This window comes from Pristis pectinata, chromosome 4 (assembly GCF_009764475.1).
Source record: "Pristis pectinata isolate sPriPec2 chromosome 4, sPriPec2.1.pri, whole genome shotgun sequence".
Taxonomy (NCBI): domain Eukaryota; kingdom Metazoa; phylum Chordata; class Chondrichthyes; order Rhinopristiformes; family Pristidae; genus Pristis; species Pristis pectinata.
The window spans coordinates 35,414,047-35,439,047 of NC_067408.1; positions in this window are offsets into that span (position 1 = coordinate 35,414,047).

The window sequence follows — 25,001 nt, forward strand, 5'->3', positions numbered from 1 at the left end:
ACTGTCAGTAAATCTTTTGAAATCACACAGTAAGTGTGAAGATGATGCAATCACATCCGGCAAGGTCATGATCAAAACTGCACATAGGGTAGCAAGTCTAACTTACAGAAGAGAAAACAGTAAAAACTTTGTTTATAACTGTAATAGGGCTAGTTTTCTTTCAATACTAACTGTGTCTTTATAAATCTACATTGCTGGCCATCCTCTATATATGTTAATAAGCCAGCTGTCCACCCACAAGCCTTAATGTGTTAGTATGTTCACTACAATGATGATACCAAAAGATGTAATTAGTAGATTAATTCAGATTCTCATTAGAGCTTTTCTTACATTTACTCAACAATATTTGAATATCACCTCTGGGACAAAATCTTTCACTTCAACATACAAAAGCTAAAAATGGAATATAATTGTTAGCAAAACAAATGAAAACAGATTTTGTTCAAGTCAAATTTCCTAAAACCTGAGTCAAAACTGCACAATCCTAATCACTACAGTTCAGCGCACTATGACCACCTTGCATTAAAATGGACTTTGTTTTTTTGTTCTAATTGTGTTCTTGTAATTGTGTCCTTCCTTGAAATAATTACGTATAATCTATGTTCAATTTATATTTTTCTTGTGAATGCTGCTTATATGATGCTATGTGCTGTGATGCTGCTACAAGTAAGTTTTTCATTGCACCTGTACATACATGTACTTGTGTATATGACAATAAACTCAACTTTGACTTTGAAAACTCCCAAAATATATATGCTCAGCTTCTGATGAAAAAACATTCCTTAAATCAATTATTTTAATTTGTGACAGCGTAATGAGTGGCTTTTCCTATTTCACAAGACAAGACAAGACAAAGAAGCAGAAGTAGGCCATTCGGTCCATCGAGTCTGCTCCGCCACTTTACCATGAGCTAAACTATTCTCCCATCTAGACCTAATTCCCGGCCTTTTCCCCATATCCCTTGATACACTGACTAATTAGATACCTATCAATCTCCTCCTTAAACACCCCCAATGATCAGTCCTCCACAGCTGTATGTGGCAACAAATTTCATAAATCCACGACCCCCTGGGTAAAGAAATTTCTCCGCATCTCTGTTCTAAATGAGTACCCTCTAATTCTAAGACTGTGCCCTCTTGTCCTGGACTCACCAACCATGGGAAACAACTTAGCCACATCTACTCTTTCCAGTCCTTTCAACATTCGAAATGTTTCAATGAGGTCCCCTCTCATTGTTCTGTCTTCCAATGAATACAGTCCAAGAGCCAACAAATGCTCCTCATACGTCAGCCCTTTCATTCCAGGAATCATCTCCGTAAATCTTCTCCGAACCCTCACCAACATCAGCACATCCTTTCTAAGATAAGGGGCCCAAAACTGCACACAGTACTCCAAATGAGGCCTCACCAGTGCCCCATAGAGCCTCATCAACAGATCCTTACTGTTACACACTACTCCTCTTGAAATGAATGCCAACATAGCATTCACTTTCTTTATTGCCGACCCAACCTGGAGGTTAACCTTTAGGGTATCCTGCACGAGAACCTCCAAGTCCCTTTGCACTTCCAAATTTTGAATTTTTTCCCCATCTAGATAATAATCTGCCCATTTATTTCTTCTTCCAAAGTGTACAACTGCACATTTTTCAACATTGTATTTCATCCGTCATTTTTTTACCCATTCTCCTAAACTGTACAAGTCTCTCTGCAACCTTTCTATTTCTTCAGCACTTCCTTCCTGCTCCTCCATCTATCTTGTTGTCATCTGCAAACTTAGCCACAAAACCATTTACTCCTTAATCTAAATCATTGATATACAGTGTAAAAAGACGCACCCCAACACCGACACCTGCGGAACACCACTAATAACCGGTAGCCAACCAAAACGGGATCCCTTTATTCCCACCCTTTGCTTTCTGCCTATCAGCCAATGCTCCACCCATTCTAATACCTTTCCTGTAATTCCATGGGCAATCATTAAGCAGCCTCTTGTAAGGCACCTATAGAAGGCTTTTGAAAATCCAAATACACAACATCCACTGCTTCTCCCTTGTCCATCCTACTCGAGATTACCTCAAAAAATTCCAATAGGTTGGTCAGGCAGGATCTTCCCTTAAGGAAGCCATGCTGACTTGGATCTATCTTGTCATGCACCTCTAGGTATTCCATAACCTCGTGTTTGAGGATCGATTCCAATAACTTTCCAACCACTGATGTCAGACTAATAGGCCTGTAATTTCCCTTTTGCTGCCTCCCTCCTTTCTTAAACAGTGGAACTACATTTGTGACCTTCAGTCCTCCGGAACCATGCTAGAGCCTATTGATTCCTGGAAAATCATCTCCAATGCCTCCACAATCGCTAAAGCCACCTCCTTTAGAACCCAAGGGTGCATTTCATCCAGTCCAGGAGACTTATCTGTCCTTAGTCCATTCAGCTTCCCGAGCACCTTCTCTCCAGTAGTCTTGACTGTACTCAATTCTATCCCCTGAGACCCCTGACTATCAGGTATACTGCTGATGTCTTCTACAGTGAAGACTGATGCAAAATACTCAATTAGTTCCTCTGCCACCTCTTTGTTACCCATTATAATTGTGGGCGGCACGGTAGCGTAGCGGTTAGCGCGATGCTATTACAGCGCCAGCGATCGGGTTTTGATTCCCGTCGCTGTCTGTAAGAAGTTTGTACGTTCTCCCATGTCTGTGTGGGTTTCCTCCGGGTGCTCCGGTTTCCTCCCACATTGCAAAGACGTACAGGTAGGTTAATTTGGGTTTAAAATGGGCAGCGCGGACTCGTTGGGCCGGAAGGTCCTGTTACCACGCTGTAAATAAAATTAAAAAAAATAATTTCTCCAGCATTGTTTTCAATCGGTCTTATATCTACCCATGTCTCTCTTTTACTCTTCATATATTTAAAAAAATTCTTCATATCCTTTCGTATGTTATTTGCCGACTTCCTTTCATAATTCAACTTCTCCTTCCTGATGACTTTCTTAGTTTCTTTCTGTAAGTTTTTAAAAGTTTCCCAGTCTTCTGTTTTCCCACTAATTTTTGCTTCCTTGTATGCCCTTCCTTTTGCTTTCATTTTAGCCTTAACCTCTCTCATTAGCCACATTTGTGCCATTTTTCCATTAATAATTTCCTTCCTTCTTGGAATATATCTATCCTGCACTTTCCTCATTTCTTGTAGAAATTTCATCCATTTCTGCTCTGCCATCCCTCTATCTAGCTTAATTTTCCAATCAATTTGGGCCAGTTCCTCTTTCATGCCACTGTAATTTCCTTTGTTCCACTGAAATTTTGACACACCTGATATCAGCTTCTCCTTTTCAAATTTGAAACTGAACTCAATCATATTATGATCACTACTTCCTAAGGGTTCCTTTACCTTTAGTCTCCTAATCACCTCAGGATCATTGCACAGTACCCAATCCAAAACAGCCAATCCCCTGGTGGGCTCATCAACAAACTGCTCCAAAAAGCCACTCCTTAGGCATTCTACAAACTCTCTCTCCTGAGATCCACTGCCTTCCTGGCTTTTCCAATCCACCTTCATGTTAAAATCCCCCATAATTATCTTGACATTGTCTCTCTAACACACTTTTTCTATTTCCAGCTGTAACTTGTAGTCCACATCCCAGCTGCTGTTTGGGAGCCTGTATATAACTGTTATTAGGGTCCTTTTACCCTTGCCATTTCTTAACTCAACCTATAAGGTTTCTACCTCTTCTGATCCAATGTCCCTTCTTTCTAATGATTTAATATCGTTGCTTACCATCAGGGCCACGCCACCCCCTCTACCTACACACCTATCTTTCCTATACACTGTGTACCCTTGGACATTCAGCTCCCAATCACCTCCATCATTAAGCTATGATTTGGTGATGGCCACAATGTCATATCTTTTAATCTGTAGCTGTCCTACAAAGTCGTCCACCTTATTTCTAATGCTACGTGCATTTAAGTACAGTACATTCAGACTAGTATCTGCTACCGATTTTGCTGTTTCTATTGCACAGCAAATTATCCTGTCTTTTCACCTGCCTGTCCTTCTTGCCATCTTTGCTGCATACTATCTTTGATTTGTTTCTATTTTCCTCTTCCTCGACCCTAACACCCTGGTTTCCATCCCCCTGCCAAATTAGTTTAAACCCTCCCTAACAGCTATATTAAACATTCTCGCCAGAATATTGGTACTCTTTGGTTTCAGGTGTAACCAATCCTTTTTGTATAGGTCATACCTCCCCCAAAATAGATCCCAATGATCCAAGAATCCGAAGCCCTGCCCCCTTCACCAGTTACTCAGCCACGCATTCATCTGCCTGATGCTGCTATTCTTGTCTTCATTAGCATGTGGCACAGGCAGTAATCCTGAGAGTACTACCCTGTAGGTCATGCTTCTCAACTTTCTTCCTAACTCTCTGTAATCTTCCTTCAGGACCTTTCTTTTTTCTATCTATGTCATTGGTACCAACATGTACCAAGACTTCTGGCTGCTCAACCTCTCCCCTCAGAATACTCTGGACCTGATCTGAGACATCCCGTAACACTCCATCCAGGTATGCTTATCAGGTTCGCAGAATCTCTTGTCTGTTTCCCTCACTATGGAATCCCCTACAACTACTGCATTCCTCCTTGCTCTCTGGACCACGGCACCAGGCACAGTGCCAGAGTTCCGATCACAGTGGTCTTCCTTTGTCAGGTCATCCTCTCCAACAGTATCTAAAATGATATACTGATTTCTGAGGGGTCTGCCACAGAGGTGCTCTCTACTATCTCTCTATAGCTCCCGTCAATCACCTCCTCACTCTACCTGATTAACCCAAGGTCATCAAGCTGCATCTTCAAATCCCTAACACAGTCCCTAAGAAGCCGCATCTCAATGCACCTGGCACAGACGTAGTCCTCAGGGAGGCTGGAAGTCTCCCAGGGTCCCCACATCTGGCACTCCAAGCACAAAACTAACCCTATAGGCATACTGCTAATGCTACTATCTAATGCTACTGAATAAATAAACCAGTAACTTACCCCTTTACGATAATTCTCGCCTCTTACCTGTTCTCGCCGAAACCTGTTGAGCTAAAGCCTTATCACTCCAACTGAGACCACTCTGAAGACGACCGGTCCCCAATTACCGCTCCGCTAGACAATGCCTCTCTTTATATAGTGAAGGTAGGTTGCTCCCTCTCCTCCAGGCCGCTCACTCGCACTCCGACGCTCCAAACACTAGGCCACACTCTCACTGCTCCTTTCAAGTCGCGAAGTTTCCGCTCTCGCTTTCTCCACCAATCAGCTCGAAGGTAAGTCGAAGGTACTGTGAAGTTTATGCTTTAAAGTCTAATGTCAGTTCAGATGTCAGACTATGTATCAGCAGGGAAATAAGTCCTCTGAAATTCTATTGGAAACATAGAGTCTTTCTCATCTCTAATTCTTTAACCAGTCATTGCAATTTATTATTCCAATTGTGTCTACTATTTTAGGAATTATTATACTGTCATTCTGTACCTGTAGAGATATAATGGATGTGATCTTCATCATGCATCAACTCCAAGAGAAATCAAGGCACATCAAAACTACTGCAAGTGCCCTTTTTGACCTCACTAAAAACTTTCACTCTGTCAACCTTGAGAAACTCAGGAACAACAGTCCCAAATCTGGTGGCCCAAAGAAACTTACCTCTATCGTACGTCTGCTGCATGACAGTAGTCAGAGCTGTTAACTTAACCAATGAGTCCACAACAGACCTAATCTCAATGTAGACTAGTGTCGAGTATGACTACACTATTACCCCAACACTCTTTTTAATCTTTCTCAATGCTGTACCTCACTCCAGCAAGATCCCTGCTTTGTGGGGCTAAGATGGAATACAATTAGGAATTTTTCCCACTTGTACCTTCTCCACTTTGAATCAAGGTCATCCCAACTTCAAACATCATTTGTGCATAATCCAGAGATTGACATGTGACTCTTCCCATCACGTATTAAGAGAACCTAAACTATGTGGATGAGCAAGCTGTGAGACCCGAGAGAGAGAGGGAGAGTCAGGTGTCTCAACTTTGTGGTTTTGTTTATCCACATACTGTGGCACTACCGTCATCAAGTCCCCCATTATCAGCATCCTGAGTATCACCTTTGACCAGAAACTCAATTGGACCAGCCACTTAAATATTATCTAAGTATCAGCAGATCAGAGGCTACGTATCCTGTAGTGAATGACTCACCTCCATACACCCCAAGGTCTTTCCACCATCAACAATGCACAAATCAAGAGCCCGATGGAATATTCTCCACTTAATGAGTTCAGCAACAACTCCCAAGGAGCTCAACCATTATCCAGGACAAATCAGCCCACATCATTAGCACCCAGCAACCATACTAAATATACATTCCTTCCATCACCAGTTCACTGTGACTTCAGTGACTACTGTCCACTGCAACTATACCAACAGTGGCATAGGATAATGTTCACCAGAAGGACTGCAGCAAATCAAGAAGGTGATGGCTCAGTTAGGCACTTAGGGATGGGCAATAAACATTGGCTTTGCCAGTAACACCCACATCCTCAAAAACAAATTTAAAAAATATTAAATCAATGTTTAAAATGAATAAATAGTGATATATTTCTGGGAGTTTTTGGGGTAAATTTGTACTACAAATACAATATTAAAATTCATGTTCTAATGGTCCAAGAGTCATAGTCACTTGTTAAAAATGCCCAAGCACCAGAGGGTTATTTTCCATTGAATTTTTAATTCTAAGCCATGGTTGATCTTACTCCAAATGGTTTAGTGCACTGGGAAAGTCATTTCATTGACAATTTCCTTGTATTGCCACTTACACATCAATGCATAGCAGAAACAGGTTTTACCTTGGCTTAGTATCGACTATGGTGCTGTGCTGTATTGTAAGTAAAATGCTGTACCATCTTGAATGTCTTAGCAAAGTAATTCTATGTACCATTATGCTTACAAGTCACTAGCTTTGTAATTTTTTTGTGTGTGAACTGCATTGTTACTTCACTGAAAATAACCATTTTAAATGATTTTATAATTTCCTTTTCTAAAATAGCTCTCATTCTAGAGTTTTGATGTAATTCTGACAAGATAGTGGGAAAAATCTGAATCAATAGCTTGGCCAGCCTTTAAGTACGTTCTCACAATCTTTGTTTCCATGGAAGCAATATAAATCTGTCAGCAACTTGCACTGATTCACAATTCACAGACTATCGATTCCTCACCATATGCTGTTGAATGTTCTGCATATACATAACAACAAGCACTATTAAACTCGACAAAAGAAAAGTCTGGCCTGGTTTTTTTGTTAGTTATAATTTTCCACAATTTACTATTCTTTTTGAGATTTACTGGTCCACTATTGGATATTTTGTATATTTACATATAAATGCCTGCAAAAGATCTGTCATTCATTTAATACTTGTCCATAATACAGTCACCAAAAAATAACAAATGACAACCTAATATGCCCTCCAATCCAGTTATCAAATTGGAGATATTTTTGCCATTAAAAATAAACTATGTTTACACTATTTAATAGTGAGTTACTGGGAAAATGTTTGCTTAAGCTGTGAAACACTGACCCCTGGTGGCAAATACATATTGTTCCAGGATTTTATTTGACCGTTTCTTTGGAGTCAACACCAAAAGGACAATCCATGGTTCATGTAACAGCTCCCAAAATGAAGCTGCACTCTTTAATTATGGGTTAGGAACTCTTTCATCCTGACAGCTATTGGAAAACATTATCTTAAACCTGGATATGAAGCTGTCAGAATGAATGCACAAATAACCATATGAGTATTTGTAGATTCATCATGCCAATGATTTATTCAGGTACCTTGAAAATTTTGTTGCCTTTTTTTGAAAATGTACTAGAAAGCTGTAAAGAAACATTTGATTCTAGATTAACATTTCATTCATTGTCCATTTCCAAGACACTTCTCTTTACTTAACCCTTAAACATAGAACTGTTTGCTAATAGTCAACAATTCACAGCAGAGCAATCAAATCAGGTATAAATTGCAATCTTACTTCTCCATATAGTTGGTTAAACTACCCAGAAATTCTTGCTGCAAGTGTGCCTGAACTCCAATGTCATCCAGTGTTTAAACCATTTGTTATTAGTGTGGTGACTCACCTTACCAGCTCCCCACGGGGCCCTCTTTCTTCTCCATCGTTGGGCTAGGAAAGCCCGCGCGCGGAAAGGTCAGGTGACCCATGCGTGACGTCAGTGCAGGAACTGTAGCACGGGAAGAGTTTCGGTATTAAAAGGTGCACCGCGCCCCTGTTGAGCAATCGACTTCTGACTCCAAGCAACAGACTCCGTGTCTTTATTCTATAGTAGTGTAGCTAGCCGTTACACTAGCACTCTTTTCACAGTCAAATACAAGTATTAAAAGCTTTGTAGCAGCCGCTGCTGAATGTTACATTAGTAGATGGGGGAAGTCATATAATTAATTCATGAAGATGAAGGTGGAAGAGGCACATTGTTCAACCCAATCCATCTCATGTGTTACGGACTCAGTGAAAGTCCCTTTAAGATAGAGAGTGTGTGTGTGGGGCGTGCTTACGTCAATAGAAGATAAAGGACGTAATGACGTTGTTGAAGAAGTTAGAAGAAGAAGAAGGAGAGAGAGAGAGAGAAGGGAGAAAGACACCAGCCTGCTAGTTTTCTCTATCGATGGATGAGAAACAATAACTGTGTCTGCCACTGAAATCCATGTATGGAAGTTGGAAGTAATCCGGTGGAGTTCACTTTGTTGCTGACCTGTAGAAGGAAACAGGTATTTGTGTGTGGACGACCACAATTCGGATGCTTTTCGGGGTGAGGAAGTCACTACCGAGTAAACACTGGAGTGTCATTTGGGTTCCATCGTGGAACATTTGGATTTCGTATTTACTCTCTCTATGTTTCTCTACATCTACGTCTTATCTTCTGACAACGGTGGTTGTTGAAGAAGCCCTTGCTCATGTTTCACCTTATGGCTTGCGGAACTGAACCTTAAGAACCATTCCTGAACTGGGAGTTTTGGACTTTGCCACACTCACACACGACGAGTTTAGTTTTGGGGTTAACGTTCAAGGTTTAACATTTTTGAATTCTAACATACTAACGTTTTTACTTTTATTTTACGTATTGTCATAAGTAGTGATTAATAAAATAGTTTTTAACACTGAATCATGCTCAGTGTGTTTCTTTTGTTGCTGGTTCGTGACAAAATTGGGGGCTCGTCCGGGATCCAATCCAAAGATTAACAAGTGTCGTCTGGGATCGTTCCCCAGATTGACGAGATTTGTTCGGGATTCAATCCAAAGATTTTTGAGGGAGGTCTGATAAATTCTTTTTAATTGGCTTGTGTGTGTGGAAACCAGCAGCAATGAATATTAAGGCATTTCTGGAGTCACCAACCCTACAGGGATTGGAGGTGGCGAAAAAGGATGATTTGATAAAGATTGCTACAAAGCTAAACCTTACAGAAGTAAAGCAGTCTATGAGAAAAGCAGTTATTCATAGAATGATAGTTGACTATTATTTGGAGAAGGAAGTGTTTGAGTTGAGTGAGGTAGTTGAGTGAGAGTAAACCAGTGATTTCTGATGTGACTTTTCAACCAGTGGAGTTGGACGATCTGGAGGAGGAAGAATTAGAACAGTTAGAAGAGTTTTCTGGGGGTGAGTCAGAGAGACCTATTAGACAGGTGCAGATAGCAAAGATGGAGTTAGAACAAACACGACTGAAGGTCGAGTTGGGACAAAAAAAGATAGAGGCTGAACGAGAGCAAAAGAGATTAGAAGCCGAACGAGAGCTAACTCGGATGAAGTTAGAGGCTGAACGGGAACGGGAACTAATTCAGTTAAAGTTTGAGGCAGAGGAGAAGGAGAAACAGAGGCAGCATGATTTACAAATGAAGCAAAAGAGTTTGGAATCTGATTCTGATGATTGGTTTTCAGCCAGCAGGGAGGTTCGATTAGTCCCTCCTTTTGAGGAAGATCAGGTTGATCAGTATTTCCAACATTTTGAAAAGGTTGCTGAGAGTTCAAACTGGCCAAAGAAAGGATGGGCTCTTATGGTACAGAGTGTGATTAAAGGTAAAGCTCAAAAAGCTTATTCTGCTTTGTCTGTTGAGGATGCAGCTGATTATACCAAGGTAAAACAAGCTATATTGAAGGCCTATGAATTGGTACCTGAAGCTTATAGACAAAAATTTAGAGACTTGAGGAAATCTGCAGATCAGACTTATATGGAATTTGCCAATGGAAAGAGAATGTGTTTTGAACGATGGTACATGGCCAAAAATGTAGATGGGGATTTTGATAAATTGAAAGAATTGATATTAGTGGAAGACTTTAAAAGATGTGTTCCAGCTGAATTAACAACATATTTAAATGAAAAGGGAGTGGAAACTTTACAAGAAACTGCTAGGTTGGCAGATGATTATGCTTTAACCCATAAATCCAAATGGGGACAACCTAAAACCTTTCAAAAGAGTTACAAGGACAATCCAGGTAAACCGGAGATTAAATTGGGAGGTAATCAAAAAGGAAAGGATGAAAAGAAGCCCGTGCTGGAGAAACCTGTTGAGCGTACTTGTTATTACTGTAAGAAACCTGGCCATGTGATATCTAATTGTGCCCTTTTGAAGAAAAGGAAGGAAGCTGTGCCTAATGCTTGCTTTCAGGCAATTAAAAATCAAAAAGGTATAGGGGATGCTGTTAAAGATCAGTCCTTGCAAGAGGTAAAAGCAGAAAAGCTGGAGGAGGTGAGAAAGGAAATCCGTTCCTATGTATCAGAGGGTTTTGTTTCACTGAATGATGGGTCACCCCAGGTGCCAGTGAAAATTCTTAGAGATACTGGGGCTAGTCAATCTCTCTTGCTGGACAGTGTTTTAAATTTTGGTGAAGAAAGTGACACTGGTGAGGTAAATCTAGTGCGAGGCGTTACAGATGACACTATATCTGTCCCTTTACACAGGGTGATTTTAAAGTCAAAGTTCGTAGAAGGACCAGTCGAGATAGGGATAAGACCTAGGTTGCCAGTGGAAGGAGTTTCTTTGTTATTGGGAAATGACCTTGCAGATGGAGAAATTGTTCCTGTGGTACGGTTAACGACCAAACCAAGGATTGATGAGTCTGAGAATGATCCAGATGTTTACCCATCATGTGCGGTGGCTCGAGCTAGAGCTAGAGAATTAACCAAGACAGACAGTCCAGTGCAGTCTGATGTGGTTCCTTGTGACAGTCCTAAACAGGAAGAAAATTATGATGCCTTATCTGAGACTTTTCTGCCTTCACTGGAGGATCAACATCCTTATAGTGAGCCTGAATTTAGAATTTACTTCATAGTAGAAGTAAAAATGATTAATCTTACCAAGAAAATACCTACTGCAGGTAAATTTTAGCTTACATAATGGAATGATTTGGGCACCAAGTCAAATTCCAGAAGAATGATTTTTATTAGTATTTTCAATCCATTTTGTTGTCAATTTCCTGCTCACCACAAAGTGATGATTCATGTAGATGCATGGCTCTATGGTGCAAGCATCAAGTCCAAGACTGATTCTGAAAATCTGCTGATTATTGTGCAGATTAGTAGATAAAGTGAGGATTGGAATCCTGACTGATATTTCCCTTCGTAATCTCAAATCAGCTGCAGCACATTGACTACTGACTACATACCGCTCCCCAGTCCAGTGACAGAAAATTGGTCTGAATGACTCATAATCATAATCGGACTATATATTTGAACATTAACTGGAACAACTTAACAAGAAGATTGTTTGGCAAGATGCACATGGTTATAGGCCCATGAATAATTTTGTTTCTTTGCTAAATAAGTGTATATCTTCATAGATTCAGCTAAATGTCTGTGAGCAGACTGTGAAGTAAAATTCTGAAAGAATTGTGTCAGGGTCAGGGAGGTTTTGAAAAACTTTACGGCTGTTTATAAAGCCATTTCTATACCCTCAGTAGATATTGGAGTGCCTATCATATCTTTATCCAAGCTTATTAACTGTGAATTCAGGAAACCCTTTAAGTAGGTTCAAATCTCTTCTGTGAAACTCTTTCTATACCTAATTGAACCTCTTGTTCTCAAGTCATAGGTTGGAGATAGAGATAAATGTCAAGTGGCTTGCATTGTTACAGGGCTATTAAATTACATTTTATCTGAGTTAGTTCACAGAGGAACAATTCTGGTGTGACCATGTCAATGAAAATATTTTAATCAAGTATGCATGAAAAGGAGGCAATTGGCTGTGCTTTCTTATCCCACACTCACACCATTACCTCTGGTGAACCTTAAGGATCTTTCCTTAGCCCTCCTCTGCTTCTCATTATGTACTGTCTATCATTGACACAAAATTTCTTATGCACAGTCACAAAACCCAGTGTCCTTTAGCACCATGTCTGAACTAGTTGATAAAGAGGAAGAGTGCATGGATAGATCCTTAGGGATACAAGAGATAACTGTGCAGAAACTGGAAGATAGGCCAATAAGGTAATTTTTTGGCTATGACTGGATAGATAAGAATGCAGCTGTAGTACCATCCAGACAACGGTGGAAAGGAATGGTACGTAACCATGCTGAAGGTTGCAGGCAGGTTGGAAAGGGTGAGGGTCGATAACATTTGTCACAATCAAAAAGGATATCATTGGTAGCTTTGATAAGATATCTTTTACTCCCACATTGTGAGAGAACTGATTATATCAGCAAGTCTCCCACTGTGAGACTATATGGACTTCAGTTTGATTCTGTAGGTATAATGAAATGTGCAGAATTAATAACAGGCATTATGTAATTCCACATTTAGGCAATTAAGTACTTCAGTGCAAGTATCTCTACTACACAATTGTGTCTATTGTATCTGCAATTTTCTTCATTGCAAAATATTTATGTATTACTCTACAGTCAGATTAATTCAAATTAGATTCCTTAAAAACAATCAATTTGATCTACAGTTAAAAAAGATGCAGCCTCAGTAACAGTTTTTGAATCTCAGTCCCACCTTCCCATATTTTGTCACGACATTTCCCGAGACTTGAAATTGCAATCTCTTACAAGGTACTACTGACAGAAGCCCAATCCAATAAATCTCTGAGTAATGTCTTGAGACACTGAAGAGAATACTTTAAATTCACTTTAAAATTACTTCTCGTTTTTCAACTTCAAGCACATTGTCCAAAAGCAAGTTTATTAATCAGATATCATTAGTTCATAAATGTAGCAATTACACATTGAACTTACATGGCCTGGCTTCTCCCATCAATCATTTCTACCCACCACCCTCTCCAAACCTCCACCTTCTTCAAGGGTAGAAGTTCACTGAGGAAAGGCCAGTGTGCAGTTCTTCACATGCAAGGCCAGGACTTGCCAGTTCCTTTCTGGGCATGGGCATGGTAGGATTTTGACACCCTTACAGGCTCATACTGTGGTGAAGCAGATGAATGTCAAAGTAGGCCAGCCCAGTCTGTAAGTGTAACAGCTGTCAGGCCATCATTACTGTATTAACCACAGTGACGCAGAGATCTCTAGTTGAGAAATGCTCCTGAAAAGCAATATGTGCAATAGTAAGTGCCTGTGGGAAATACCAGAACAGCCCAAAGAATCAAAGATACATCTGCATACATGCCAAACTAAAATAATTAAAAACATTATCTGAACAAAGGACAATTACAACGAAAATCTTACAGCATTTTGGTTGCCATTTAATGTATCAGTCTATATTGTAACTGTTGGAGAGTAAATGAATGTGTTAAGCTGACTACATGAGCAGGGCAAAGCAAAAGTGTTTCAACATTTGGCAGGAACAGTATCTGTAAGATCCTGTTCAAAATCTAAAAAGGTGATCTACTGAAGGAGTTCTACGACAGACTGAAATATCACTAACACTTGGTATGAAACATATCTGTACCTTTGTACCTACCAACTTCTCAGATCTGCCTTATCAAATGTTCACACTGGCATCCTAATTGAATGGTTTTCTCTTTGCAGATGACATGGCATTTGACTGTAACTCAGCTGCTGAACTGCAGGCCAGGAAGAATAAGTTCTTTGACATAACCACCAAATTTAGCATTGTAATCAGTACCTAGTAAACACTGGGGGCCAACATCCTACCCAAAATCCATGACAATAGGAGAGCTCTGTACAATGTGGATCACTTCTGTTGCTTAGCTCAAATCCTACCACCTCACTTAGCTTTAAAAACAATTTTGCATGAAAATCAGGAAAGGGTCACTTCCCTTTGACAACCTTGCCTCATGCATATGGAACCCTGAACATGAAGGTTTCTATCTATCAGGCTTGTTTCCTCAGTGCTCTCTTTACTGCTGTGAAAACAGGGTTGTGAAAACTAAGCAGGAGAAGTGATTGTGCAGCTTCCACCTTCAATGTCTGAAAGATCGTTGCAGTCACTTGTGGGTCAACAGGACATCAACAATGAGGACCAGTCTACAGTCTATGCAGACGATGCTGTAAACTCACAGCCTCATCATCTTCTTCTGAAGGTGTAGTTGATGGCCAACGCAAGAACTCTCCATGATGTGAGGGACACCAAGACTAACAAAGCAGCTCACCTAGCACCATGGGAAGGTTTGATGCTCTCCCATATCACTGTCAGCACCATTGACTTTGTTGCAGCTCCTTTCATCCATCAACTTGTTTGTGGCTTTCATGGGAACTGAATATGCTTCAGCTACAGCAAAACTAAAAGGCAATCATGCAAAGCCTGAATGAGATTTCCAGTTAGAGTTGTGTGTTCATTGTTTGTGATCTGTAGGTGTATGCATAATTCCTTACTTCAAACCTCAATAGAGCAAAGCAGAATATACAGAGACGCACAGAGAATGAGTAGAATATGTGCAGCTGATTTATTCAACACACTGTACAAGTGCACATGTGGCATATGCATATGTCAGACATTTACATAAAGGACAAGGTTTTCCCTTTCTGAAATGAAAGAGATATGTGTTTACATAATGTACATGTCCCTGTGGGTTCCTGGTCTTCAATAAAGTAACATAAATAGCGCACAGAGTAACAGATGGAAAGCAGAGGGTTCCAGAAGACGTCTCTAGTTTATTCGAGGGTCTCTCAGACTGTTCACATGCATGCAACAATACACACAATTAAATTTGTCATACATTTGTCACATTCACATTTACTGTATTCTTTCCCCTTTGAAAGAAAGGGCAAAACTAATTTAACAGCATCTACAAATTTGCAAGTTTAATCAGTTAACTGGGTTTCAAAATTTCTTTGATCTTCCCAACTACATTGTGATTACCTCTGCAGACTCTGGCTTCTTTGAAGATAGCAGTTCATGGCTGTCTTTGGTCATTTTTGTGTTAACTCTCCTCCAACAATTGCAGGACTCACTTCAGGTGTATATTCAAACTCTCAATCTCTTCACTATCATCTTCGGTATGAGGTAATACTCAGGACATTATAACTCATTAACCCCTCCAAAATTCCATTTTCTCATCTCCAACGTCTTTGGTGGCTATCAATGCATGAACCTTATCATGTCTGAACATGCTTCCTTCACAGGGGTGTCATGATTTGTTTTGTTTCAATTGCTTTTCTTCCACCTTCTCATTCAGATATGGTTAGACCAAATTTATATGCATTGTAAGTCTTTTGTACATTAGCATTTCTGCAGGAATGTATCCTGTCATGGAGTTCAGCATCAATCAATAGCTCAGAAGAAAATTTTCAGGTCATTGCTTCAAAGTAAAATCTGATCTGCCCTGCATGACTTGCTTCTTTGGTGCCTCTCTTACTGTGTGGACTGATCTTTCAGCTTCTCCATTTTAAACTGGATTATAAGGTGATTCCTTCAGGGAGACAACAGGTCACAAAAAAATGGAACTGATTCAGACACCCCCCCCCCCCCCACTCTCCCTCAAATAATTTTGAATGACTGTCCACCAACACCAGGAAGTTGTCCACACCTTCCTCATTTTAGTCTCTGTTGACACACTGGAATGATTCTATTAGCTACATCCACATTGAACAGATCATTATTTTTGCAATCAAGTTGATGTACTAATAGGCACAAGTACAGATGAAGAAAATTGTCAGATGTTAGAAGTTTTCACGTGGCTACACAGACACAAAAGAAGCAGGTATATGTTTGTACACAAGTGGTTTATCTTGAGCTAAAAGTAGAAGCAAATGAACTGCAACTAATCAAACAGAACTTAAAGCAATTGTGAAAACAAGCAAATCCTGAAAACATTGCAAAGCGTTGGATATTCCCAAGCATGATATAACGCAATGTTAGGTTTTTTGCCAGATCTTGCAACAATACTGATGCAACTACATCAATTATGGTAAAAAGAAAAAATGGAATTGGGACAAAGAACAGCAAAATACATGAGACTTAAGTCAGGGAAATGATTCTTTGCTGGTTCAAGTTGAAAATTACACATGAAATTTTGATTTATCATTTGGAAGCTGCAGTCAGTCATGTAATTTATTGTCAGATAATAAAAATAGTGTTTGCATCATGCACATTGATGAAAAGTGGGAGAAATTATGCTCAAATTGAGACAGAAGCATTAGGGATTGTCTTAAGTGTAAAAATTATGGTCAATTTCAACTGGGTCATCTTCTTGGGTATGTATTGGTCATAGGTCATAAGCCTTTGTGAGCAATTCCCAGTTCTAAGCCAACAATGCAACAATGAGAATGCAAAGTGAGATCATTCTTTATCTCAACATGATGACACAATCAAATGTAGAAGTTCAAAACGATATGTTATTATTGGCACCCCAACAAAGTTACCATATGATAATTCAGATATGGGGAATGAACACTTGACCTTCACACTGAAAGAAATGGAAGGTGATTTTCTGATTACAGCAATGAGGGTAACTGAGCAGGCAAAAAAGGATATTTTTCCAAAAACCAATATATTATTAGCAGTAGACGGAGATTTGTTGATTGCCCAGGATGAGAAAAAGAGTTCAAGTTTACTGTTGTCATTGGTATACATACACAGGATATAAATGCCATGAAAATTACCTTTTTGCAGCAGCACTGTACGTTACAAGACAAGGATATACAAGTTAACAAACTTAAATTAACATAAATTATAAAGATTTAGCAAAGCTAGTAGATAAGTGTATTATCTGCCAAAATTGCACAGTCACACTACCTAAGACAGCTTTACAGAGCTGGAAATAACCAACAAAACATATCCAAAGAGAACACATTGAAATCTTTGAGGAGGGCTTCTTATGCTCAGAGACAGTGACTTTAAATGGACCGAGGTGAAACGTGTTAAGTTCAGTACAACAAAAGAGCCGGTCCTCTTTATGTCGAGACATTGAGAAGATCTACAGAAAATGGACACCCTGTGCTTTCCAAGGAAATGATGATCTGCATGAGCCGCTCACTGAAATAAGCATGTTTAACTTCTGCCTTAATTTTAGTTGCTCAGTGCATAAAAACATCTTGCCATGCTATAGAGCTTCCAACAGAGACTTTAGAGAGTACAAAACAGATTCACAAGGACACTACTTGGTTTGAAGAAATACAAAAGAATACTTAAAAATAGATTTGCTGTTACATTCAATCAATACAGATTAAGAGGCTGTATAAAATAAACCATTAAAATTATGAAAGGGAAGGACAGGATAGATAAAAGCAGTCTTTTAAAGGGTGAAGAACAAGGCAATAGAGGTACACAATTAAGTGCAGGAGATTTAGAACAGAGATGTCAGGTAGCACTGCGGCACTGCAGGTGGTGCAGCTGTGGCATGGCTCCAGTGTCCTGGGTTTAACGTTGAACTCCAGTGCTGTCTGTGTGTAGTTTGCATGTTTTCCACTTGAATGCATAAACTTTCCTCTGGGTGCTCCTGTTTCCTCCCAGGTCCCAAATGTGTGCTTGTTGTTAGGTAATTGGGGACTGTGAATTACCCCAATTATAAGGAGGTGGTAAGAGAATCAGGGACTGTTAAATAGGTTACAGGGAAATAAGTAGGGTAATGGGAATGATGGGATGGCTCTATAAAATGACATAAACATGATGGCTTAAATCTCGTAAGGAAATACATCATCAGACAGAGGGCTGTTACACTGTAAAATTCACTTCCAAGCATAAGGACTGATTCAGAAATTGTCCAACATTCCAAACTGCAAGAAAACATGGATGAATGAAAGAGCTTGAAAGGATATAGAAATAGGATAAGTAAGACTATTAGCTTGTGTGATCTGTTGAGCTATCAGTTTGGGTGTACTGGATTGTTTCCAATGTTGTAACTTGCATATCCCATGAAAAGCAGGAAAATCTGTACATTGTCAAATCCAACTGTATGGAAGCTTTCCTGCTTTAGTGTTCTTTTAGTTCTAATCACACATCATTTGAGTATGATGTGAGATTAGAATTAATCGCACATTAGAGTTGGTTCTTACTCTAGAACTAGAGCTTGATCCTATTCTGACTCATTCAAGCGTTGTTTTAATCCACTGACTCTTCCTTACTTGGTTTGCCTATTTTTAAGGTGAGTCAACAAGTAGAATATTGTGCAGGCAGGGGAACATTGAATCCCAGAGGGCAAGGCAAGAGACATTCATCAGACAATATTACTTGTCATTGGCTGCAAAAAAAAAGAGAAAAAAAGCTCAAACATAATAGCTAATATTGGTTTCCGATTTGATGTGAATGCAGATATCTGCTGTTCCACTAGGTGGCAAAGCCTTCCTGCATATTACATCATGAGCCTTCCAGAAACAACAGGAATTTTTAGCAATTATCTTCATGGCACTAGTTATAAATATGGGAAATGGACAATAATTGATACATATTCTCCTTTAGCAGAATGTTATGAAATCAGATATGTATGAACAATGGTAAAAGAATCAATTAACTATTATCCAATTTTTGTAAAATTACTTTAAAGACTTGCACCTAAGGAGGAATTCTTATTGGCTTTTGTATTTAATATTAATATCTGAAAGAGAAAACGATTTCTATAATCAACCTTGTGAGGAAATAGTGCAATTTCTAACATAATAACTCCCCTATTCCAGGCGATTTATTGTGTGTGGAAGTTGAGAAAAGGGACATACAATCTTGAAAAAGGATGTTGGGAATAAGGAATCAGTCACTTAGGGCTTCACCCTCTGGCCCCAACAAACAAGCAGCAAATTTCTCAGAAAACGAAGTAAGTGCTCTCAGTACTGAAATTAGGCATAAGGACATGGGGAAAGGAAGAATGCAAAAGTGGAAGTGAGAAATATGGAGCATGTCCCTTTGGCAGATGCAGTAGAACTCTGATGATCTGGCACACTCGGAACTATGGAAAATCTGCCAGTCCGAACAAGGCTGTGTGGGAACTAGAGACCTGGTGTGTTGGAGGGAGTGCTGGAACTGGGGCCCTAGTGAGTGGAAAGGGAGCTCAGCAAACCTTATCTTGTGAGCCAGATGCCAAACCACTGGGATTTCTGAATAGTCAGATAGCAGAAGGAAGGAGATGGTAGAGATGATGAGTGAAAAATCCCCCAACTCTCAGGAAACTCTTCATTCAAGGACGAACTTTTTGATCCTGTTGTCTCAGTATGGCCCAGGTGGAGTGTTCTACCACAGCCCAGTTCCCAGCACTACAACATGGCTGAGTGCAGTCAGCCTGAGAATCTGATAAATGGCAAGGTCCCATCACCAGGCTCACCATCTGTAAAGATGTCAGTATAATAAGGGCTATTGTATGTTTGTTAATGTCTTTGACATTTGGCACCTGCTGAAAAATAAAGTTGTTTTTGTTAGTATTGTTAACACTTAACAATAAAAAATTCATACACTATCAATGCAGAATATTGAGACTAATTTAAAATAAGTATTTTTAAAAACTCCTTATATTTTCCTGCAATTAATGTCTCTCCTTCGCTTGTATGGGGGCTGTTGTGTTTGTTCCAAGGTTAAACCAGGGCAGGCTCAGTAGGCAGACTTCCCAGCCCAAGAACTGGGAGATCTATGGAAGTCTGTGTTGCCCTGTTGGATTCCATGAAGAATCCACTCGTACAGCACAGGGATAGATGCTTCTAGTGCTAACAGGGCTTAAGGTGCTGACACTATGCTGGAACCCAGATATCCACAGGGAAATGTAGAGATCTTCCATCATTTGCACTAGAAGATCTGGGCCAGAATATTATATGATTGAAAGCTCCGATTAAGGAATATCTAGGAGGATGAAAAACACTATGATGCTGGAGGAACTCAGCAGGTTGGGCAGTATCCGTGGAGAAAAGCAGGTGGTCAATATTTCGGGTCAGGACCCTTCTTCAGGACTGAAGATAGGAAAAGGGGAAGCCCAATATATAGGAGCGCAAAGCAGAGCAGTGATAGGTGGACAAAAGAGGGGAAGCGGGGTGGGCACAAGGTGGTGATAGGTAGATGCAGGTAAGAGATAGTGATAGGCAGGTGTGGGGGAAGAGGGGAGACCAGATCCACTGGGGGATGGGTCAAAGGTAAGGAGGAAAAAAGGGGCGTAGAAAAAAGAGAGATAGGCTAGGAAAGGGAAGAAAAGGTATGGTTGGGGGTGGGTATGGGAGGATGTGGGGATTACTTAAAGTGGGAGAATTCAATGAAACATTGACCGCCTGTTTTTCTCCACGGATGCTGCCTGGCCTGCTGAGTTCCTCCAGCATCATAGTGTTTTTCATCCAGATTCCAGCATCTGCAGTCCTTTGTTCCTCTAATATCTAGGAAGACCTCTATATACCAAAGTTCATTCATGAATTTACAGCCATCTATCTAATCACCAAATATGCTTAGTGACATCTGCACAGAGGAAACAATTCATGCACGCCTTTGGAAAACTCACTCTCTCTCGAAATTTCTGAGGAGAAAAAGAAAGGTTCTCCATCAGTTGTCAAATTTAGTACATCCAACAACAACAAGCATTCTATTGTCTTGAAGGAAATGACTGTGCGGAGTTTCAGAAAGGGACACGGCTACACAAAGAGATGGTGCAAATCTTGAGAACTCAGTCAGCTAGTGCTGCTGTGGAGGAAAGGTAGCACAGTGAAGAAGTTACTGGGATAGCATACAAAGGCTTGGCATATTAATCTAGAGATATAACTTGAAATGAAAATTTGAAATCTCAACACGACATTTGGGAATTTAGATTTACGTGATTCAATAAATTTGAAGCAAAACACTTGTTTTATCAAGGGTGGCCATGAAACTAACAGAATGTCGCAAAAACCCACCTGCTTCGCTGCCATCTTCATTGGCCTCACCCAGACACTCAGGAATGTGGTTGAATCTCAACTGTTGTCAGGCATAGCCTAAAAAGTCTGGGCAGGCACAGTAGTGTAGCGGTTAGCATAATGCTATTACAGGGCCAGTGACCCAGGTTCAATTCCGGCCACTGTCTGTAAGGAGTTCTTACATTCTCCCCGTGTCTGCGTGGGTTTCCTCCAGGTGCTCCAGTTTCCTCTCACATTCCAAACACATATGGGTTAGGAAGCTGTGGGCATGCTATGTTGGCGCCAGAAGCGTGGCGATACTTGTGGGCTGCCCCCAGAACACTCTTACGCAAAAGGTGCATTTCACTGTGTGCTTTGATGTACATGTGACTAATAAAGATATTGCATCTTATCTTACATAGCCCAAAAAGTCTGGGCAGGCACAGTAGTGTAGCGGTTAGCGTTACACCTTTACAGCGCCAGCAACCCGGGTTCAGTGCCGACCACCGACTGTAAGGAGTTTGTACATTCTCCCTGTGACTGTGTGGCTTTCCTCCGGGTGCTCTGGTTTCCTCCCACATTCCAAAGACGAACAGGTTAGGAAGTTGCGGGCATGCTCTTTTGGCACCTGAAACATGGCAACACTTGCAGGCTGCCCCCAGCACATTCTACGCCAAGATGCATTTCACTGTGTGTTTTGATGTACATGTGACTAATAAAGATATCTTAAATCTTAAAAAGGCACTATGTTTAGGGGCAATTAGGGGTCAGGAATAAGCACTGGCCTACTCTGTGATACTATGTTTTAACTTGTTCCTAAGTGGATATTCATATGTCCAAGATGCAAAATGATGCTTTTCTAGCAATGCTGAGACCCAAGTTCACCCTCCGGTCCTTAGGGCAATAATTACTATGAAAACAACAAACTCTTCTGCACTATGTTACTTTTCTTGCCATTGACTACCTATTCAGAAATATGCAATATTGAACTGGTTCTTGAGGAGGGTGATAGTAAATAACTTTTGATAGTTGACAGCAGCCTATTTCCTCATCAACATCATTAAAATAAACAAATTAAACTATTTTTCATGTTTTGTTTTGACCTAGAAGATGACCATTTGGGCCATTGAGTCCAAGCCATCTCTCAGAGCAGTTCCCTCATTCTCTTTCCCCCATTTATGTTCCCTGTAACCTGTTCTCTCTCACAGCTCCACCAACCAACATTAAGGGTTAATTTACAGTAACCAATTAATCCACCAACATATCTTTGGGATGCAGGAAGAAACTAGAGCATTCCTGGAAAAGCCATATGGTCACAGGAAGAATGTGCAAAGTCCGTACAGACAACACTAAAGGTCAGGATTAAACCCAGGATGCTGGAGCATTGTGAACTGCTGTCACCCTAAGATTGTGATCTGATGATGGCAAACTAACATTAAAATTGCAAACAGTCAGTCAATGGAAACAGGATGAATTAATGTCTTTGTTAAACAAACTGAAGAAGGCAATTGATGGAAACACATTAAGTCTTTGGACAATGCCATCATCTAATCCTATATTTTACATTTTAAAGATTTATTTTGTGGTCTTTGTCCATTTTTCCAAGGGAATACAGTGAATTACTTATCTTTTGTGATCACTTTTCCATCAGAGAACAATGAGTCAATCCTCACAACATACTCCAAGCACTTCCACAGCTTTCTGTGATGCACATCTGCTGTTGGTGTTATCATTCTAATAACAGGCTACAGTTCATCTATGCAAGGTCAAAAATATAAAAAGATTCAGCTTTCATCTCCCTGACTGGAATAAGCTGGCAAATGAATCTTTGACCAAACATGAATTATGATTAAATGAACCAAGCAATCTCATACCTGAGAAGAGAGAGAGTGTAAGTGGATAAAGATGGGAAACATGGTGTTTAGCCACCTTTAAATTTGAATCTATGCCTCTTTGACAATGACTTTTAGCTTGTTAATGATCCGGGCTTTCAAGATCTTTTACCGATAAAAGAATCTGCTCCAATTTACTGAAACGATGATACAGCTTCTATTACTATCTAGTTGGTTTTCAAAGTTTTTTAATATTAATATATAATACCATATATATTTATGCAGAATATTAAAAATGTAAAAATTCAAAATCATATATATGCATTAGAATTATGCAAGTCATTCAATGATATTTCCTGAAATATTTAAGGATGCTATTGGGATGCATATAGAAATATAAAGCTGTAGAAATATTTTTAAATTCATCATGGCCCTTATTTTTCTACCACATTGTAACTTTCTATTCAATATAATTGCACTGATCTTGAAAGTACATCAGTAGAAGCTTATAAAAGCTTAAGTGAAGATTTTGTCCCTCTTACATGCATTGGAAAACCTCCTTATGTAACTCAACAAGGTCAGCATTCAGAAACTGGTATTCTGCTGGGTTACCATACTTTAATCTGCTTGCCTCAATAGTAGTAACAGAAAATCTGACAAATGCATCAGTTCTGTCAATCAGCCTCCTGAGTGTTACCACTCTGGCTCAGCACAGGAGCTGAAATATCTCAGGTTCCTGCCATTAGCTCCGGCAACTTTTCCCATTGCAGTTGCAGTTTTCCCCCTCAACCAGAGATATTAATAAATACGGTGAAAAGCTGAGACCACAGTACAAGTCCATGATGAACTGAACAAATCCCAATAATATGTACTCTGCTTCCATACTCTGTCTCCTGTTTCCCAACAATTCAGTTTCAATGTGGCAAGCAATTCCATGCCGTTTTAGTTTTTCTAGTAATCTCAAGAGGAAACACAGAAATAGTATTTAGTTTTTTTGCAAGATACCCTTGAGAATGTAAACAGAGCTTCTTAATGTGGTGAATTTATATTCAAGCACCCTTTCTCTTTGCTCTTTGAAGGTACTGACAAAGCTTCTAATAACTTTAGAGAGTATTTTTTGATTTTTTTTTATTTCCTTCATCTTTACATCAAAACCTTTTAAATATGGGACATTACGTAAAACAAAATAGAATACAATGTATGGATGGGAAATAAGGGGGAAAAGAAAAACAAAAGAAAAACACTTTTTTCCTTTGGAGTTTTTAAAGCTATCAAAAAGGGAACCAGCTGGAACATTTCACGGACTGAACAAATGGTTGTAATCATTACATAGTTAATTTTATGACTAATGTTGAGATCTTATTTATGAATATAATCTCACAAGAAAGAAATGGGGCTATTTCAATGAGAAGTCAATAGCAAGATCCGGAAAACAGCAGGCATCCAGTGGTGCCTGGTCTTCACATGTATGGGCATTATCTAGACATCTTGTAAAACTTTGCCCATAAAAAGCTGGCTTTTAGATAGGTGTATTAATATGCAAGGAATGGAGGAATATGGATCATGTGCAGGCAGAAAGAATTTGTTTAAATTGGCATCATGGTCAGCCTAGACATGGTGGGCCAAAGGGCCCATTTCTATAGTGTGCTGTTCTATGTTCTGTGCTCTAAATGTTAAATGTTTGAAAATGGCTAAACCCAGTATTGAACACTCACTGAATCAGGAATTTACTGACCTGAGACTGGACAGCAATTCTGTGTAGCAGTGCTGATGTTTGCCAGGGTGGATCCATTGTCACTTCCTTGCAACAGTAATCCTAGTAATCAGTTAAAGGATAGATTGCTGAACTGATGTGATCCCTTTGATATCTCCCTTGATGCATGACAGCAAGCTAAGCTTGAATGGCCCTCAGGTAAATATTCACGCTCTGTTTCCTCTAAACTAGCAATGTTGCAACATATGAAC